Source organism: Impatiens glandulifera, chromosome 3 (assembly GCF_907164915.1).
Source record: "Impatiens glandulifera chromosome 3, dImpGla2.1, whole genome shotgun sequence".
Lineage (NCBI taxonomy): Eukaryota > Viridiplantae > Streptophyta > Magnoliopsida > Ericales > Balsaminaceae > Impatiens > Impatiens glandulifera.
Genome location: NC_061864.1, coordinates 17,552,619 through 17,557,761, shown reverse-complemented (window position 1 = coordinate 17,557,761; position 5,143 = coordinate 17,552,619). Strand labels below are relative to the sequence as shown.

The 5,143-nt window shown below is 27.6% G+C and overlaps 1 pseudogene; it reads left to right on the top strand.

Moving 5' to 3' along the window:
* Positions 1-2,230: 2,230 nt before the first annotated feature.
* On the top strand, positions 2,231-3,096 carry LOC124929880 (annotated as a pseudogene).
* Positions 3,097-5,143: the final 2,047 nt, after the last annotated feature.

Sequence of the window (5,143 nt, the reverse complement as noted above, 5' to 3'; positions counted from 1 at the left end):
AATAATGAATAAACCCGAAGGGTTTATACCCCACTCGGAATCTATTTTTAATCCCGAAAGATTTGTTCCTCTCGGGAGTATTTAGGAGAGGTTTACAAAACCTTCGGGAAAACCCGTCGATAAAGACCCTTTTTTTTACTAGTGGTATAAGAAGGTCAACATTTTCATATACAAATTAATTTAGGTTAAAACTTTGTTATATAAATATTGTGCAAAATGTATTTTTACTGTTGCACAAAATAAAGCATCTTAATAAATAATTGTATTATGGGGTTGGGTTTAAGAGCATCTTCAGCGCATGATCTGTGCCCGCATGGGACAACGTAGAAAATGGCAGGTCATTGATTTTTTTCATTTTTTGCATTGTAGATAAAAGCAAAAAGAGGGCAGTGCCCTCTATGCCAGTCATGTCCTCCTGACTTTTTCATCATTATATAATATAATATATTATATAATATAAGAATATTAGTTATATATTTAATTATAATATTTTTTTCTACTATTTTTAAGTAACATTATAATAAGATTAAATAAATATATATTTTAAAGTTTTACTATAAGATAGTAATATTAATTATATATTAAATTATAATAATATTAATTATATATTTAATTATAAAAATATTATAATATTTTATTATAATATAAAAATATTAATTATATATTCTCAACTTTTCCTACAATATACTCAAATTTATTTGTAATTTTTTTTAATATTATAATATATTTTAAATTATAAAAATATTTTATATTTTCTATTAATTATATTAATATGTTTTAAAGGTGAAATTTTAAATTCTCCTATAATATATATAATACAGGAATATTACTTATATATTTAATTAATAAATATATTTTTTAAATAAATTAATATATTTTTTATTAATTATATATTATTTAGATAAGATGGCGGGCGGAAGCATTGAAGTGTTTTGACCAATTACAATGTGTGCCTGCTTTCTGCTGATGTGGAATATTGATTTCACAAAATAAGAGGCCAGAGGTCTTGTGCGCTACTCTAAGTAAGTAGGGGCATGGTGTTGGTTTTAGGGAGCCTTGATTAGTTGGGATTTGGGACCGTAGTCTTAATTATTTTATTAATCAATTAATTGGCCTTAGATTGATTCCATCAACTTTAAGTCTGGTGGAATTTCGAATCTACTTTTTTCAATGTGATAATTGGAAGCATGCGGTCAATATTAATTAGTAGCAACATCATGATTGCTTTTGATTAATTGTTTCAGTGTTTATGTATTAAATATATTTTACGATTAAGCGTAATTTTTTTTTACATTTTCTAACTGAATAAATTAAATTAAATCTATAGAAAGCATTCTCACTTAGAACAAATCAAATAAACTAATTAAATTGAATCTAGATCAAATAAGATAATCAATCAAACTAGCCCTCATTTAAATAGTTTAAACATAATCAGCATCACATCAAGAAATTTACATTTAAAATAAAATAATCATTATTATACATCAAATAGTCAAAACTTTTACTCATCAGCAAAATTCCAAAACAGTTTCTTGGAAACATTCAAAATTTCATTCCAAAAACGCCCAACTGCTCTTAAATTTGACCTAATTTCCTTAATTCAATACCAGTTCATTTCTATAGTTAGTTCTATAAATAAATGTCTGAGGGTTAGAATTATCTTAATTAGATTCTAATTTAATGTGTGAAAAATTAAAATCTAAATGCGGCGGCGGAAGTGTACCTTAATTAATCGCATGAATCTTCTCTTTCCTTGTAATAGAAAAAAGTCTTTAATCTCTCTATCTTTAGACTTTTTTTATGTGGAATGATTCTTTCATTTGATGAGTAAGTCAATAATTTTCTCTCTCTGTTGATGGGGACGCAAAGAAGAATTGACCTTCCTTCAAATGGGGACCATTACCGTTACATATAACCAACATTAAGTTAGTTATTATAGTTAGGTAATTTCTAATTTAGTCCCTTCATAAAATTAGAAATCCCATTTAGGTATTCTCACTTTATATTCATGACAAATACAACTATAAACCATAAACTTAATTTCACATTAGATCACATTTTTTTGGCTTATATTAAATATGACATTTGTACCATTATTTATTATACTAGTGACCTTATAAATTTCAACATTGATCACAGTCATACATAATCCACCAACCCATTTACCTTTTTTCTTCATTAATTTATAGCTTTTTCAAACTTAATTAATTTATAAGCACGAGCCACCGCCATGCAAGTACGCACATCACTAGCCGCTGTGGCCAGCAACTCCTCTGTCCAGATTCTTCGCAATCTTGGCGTCGCAAAGCCTTCAGATTGGGCGTGCGACATTTTCATCAACCACCGTGGGGAAGATACAAAAGGTACGTATATATTCATTAGAAAAATGTTTTCCGTGGTGCAGTTTCTAATGAATTATATAAAACACCATTATTATTATATATATTGTCATAAATTTAACATATTTTCATTAAGTTTGTAATTTAATTAAACAAAATATTTGACATGTTGAGCAATACTAATAGTTATTCTTCCCTTAATATATATAATAAAAGGGAACATTTCGGGTTTGTTGTATGAGCGTCTTTCGAAGATGATAGGTCTCCACCCGTTTTTGGACAAAAAAAGCATGGATCCCGGGGATAAGATGTTGTCGGAGATAGACGGGGCGATAAGAAACTGTAAAGTTGTGGTGGCGGTGTTTTCTCCAAACTATTGCAAATCGTATTATTGTCTCCACGAATTGGCTCTTATATATAATGGAGAGTAAAAAGAGGTTGGTTCCAATATTTTGGAACATTCAACCTTCTGGACTTAAGGTTACCAACATCAAAAAGTATGATCCAAATGAGCTTCACAGATTCAGATGGGCTCTTGAAGAAGCTCGATCAACTGTTGGTTTAACATTTGATTCAACTAAAGGGTAATATATAAATATATATGTTTGTATGTTTCTATATTATATAATATTATTCATCTAATTATATAACATATTATATATATATATGATGCAGAGATTGGTCAGAGTTATTATCAAAGGCAACAGAAGCTGTGATGAGAAACCTGCATGAAGTTGAAGAAGAAAAAAAAGTTTGAGGTCAGGAGTAAGCTATATATAACTATTAATATATATTAACCTTAAACCACTATTATATAATTCATTTATTAATTTAAATGTTATTTTATTTGTCATGTAAAGCTAGCATTATTATATATATTATTTAATTTGTATGTACAATCTTAATTTGTTTGTTATTTACAATATTATTTAGTTTGATATATTATATATAAAGTGATCAAATCCATACCCTCACTTTTGAAAATTATTAAAGTAAAAAAGAAAAAATAATTTTATTTTAGTTTGATACGAGGATATGATTAAATTATAATAAGTAAGTTGATCATGAAAAGAAGTGATTTTTTAATAATTTTTTATATTTATTTTTTTGATTAAGTTTTTCTAAGAAACATGTTTGATTTTAAATAAAATAAATATATATTTTTTAAGTAACAAATAAGCATAAACATAAAGAACCAAAAATAGAAACAATAAAGAAAACACATAGGATAAATTTAATTAACTACAATGTCTTGTGTTGTATTGTATTGTCCCAATCTCATCCATCATTTAGTGGTGTGAATTGTCATATTATGTTACTGTGGAATTTAGGCAATTTAGTTAATAATATGATGAAATTTAATTTGGGATCTATTTAGATGATTTTAATACATTTAAAATTTTAACCAATATATGGTGTCATCATGTAAAAAATATATTTAAAATTTTAGTTTCAAACTGAAATTTTAAATTTAAATGTAACCGTGAGTTAAAAACTTTAGTATTGGCTTACTATTCTAACATTTTTATTTTTACCTCAAATTTATATATAGTAATTTTAGTTCTTTACACTTTATGATTTAATATGTAAGGTTGTCGTTTATAATTAATTATTTCAGGTTTTCTTTTTGGTCAACTTTCTAAGTCATGGTTCAGTCAATATTGATATTGTTGACGTTTTTATGGCAAATCAATATTTCAAAATAACACATTTAAGTTTGTCTGACTTAACTAGTTAATTTGATGTAATCTTATTAGGATGACAACAGATACTATATATATATATACCCGCCCCTAGGGCTGAAAATGAGACGAGCTGCTCGTGAACTGCTCGCGAGTAGCTCGGTCAAATTCGAGCTTGAGCATGCTCGAGCTCGACTCGTTATATAATCGAGCCGAGTTCGAGTAGTTATATACTCGGCTCGAGTACTCGACGAGCTACTCGAATATATATAATTTATATTAATATATTTTATATTTAATTTATATTTTATATTTTATATATATTTTTTAATTTATATTTTATATTTTATATTTTATATTTTATATTTTATATTTTATATTTTATATTTTATATTTTATATTTTATAATATAAAAAATTGTAATACTTTAATTAAATATAAAATATGAGTATTAAAATATAAAATATAAATTTATACCCTAAATGGCTAAATCCCTAGCGGGCACCCTCCCTCTTCATTCTTCTCCAGTTCTCCTCCAAAGTCCAAAATCCCTAACCCTAATCTTTCTCCTCCAAAATCCCTAACCTCTTCTCCTCCATAGTTCATTCGGACAGCCGCCAACAAAGAACTAGGTTTTCATCAAACGAGAAAGCAAACGTCACCAAGGAGCTCAATGCAAAGCACCGAAAGATTTTCATTGTTTTTCCCCTTTTTATTTTCATTTCAATTTCTTCTTTATTCTTTTTCGATCTTGCATAGATTCGATATGTTATACTTCCGATCTGTCAACAAAAAACTAGATTCTCTTCAATTTAATATATGTATAATTCTATATGTTTATTCATTTTGTTGTGATCTTTTGATATATTGAAAGTGTGAAACTATTTAGTTGATATGTTTTAATTTTGTATGTTTCGAATCGAGTTCGAGCTTGAGCTCGAGCTATAAATCGAACTAATCGAGTCGAGCTTGAGCCGAGCTCTTGAGCTCGGTAAAATTCAAGCTAATCGAGTCGAGTTCGAGTCGAGCTCGAGTACTTGTTTTGAGTTCGAGTTCGAGCTCGAGCTTTAATTTTGATACTCGATCGAGCTCGAGCTCGAGTTCGAGCCGTTGAAATTTTTT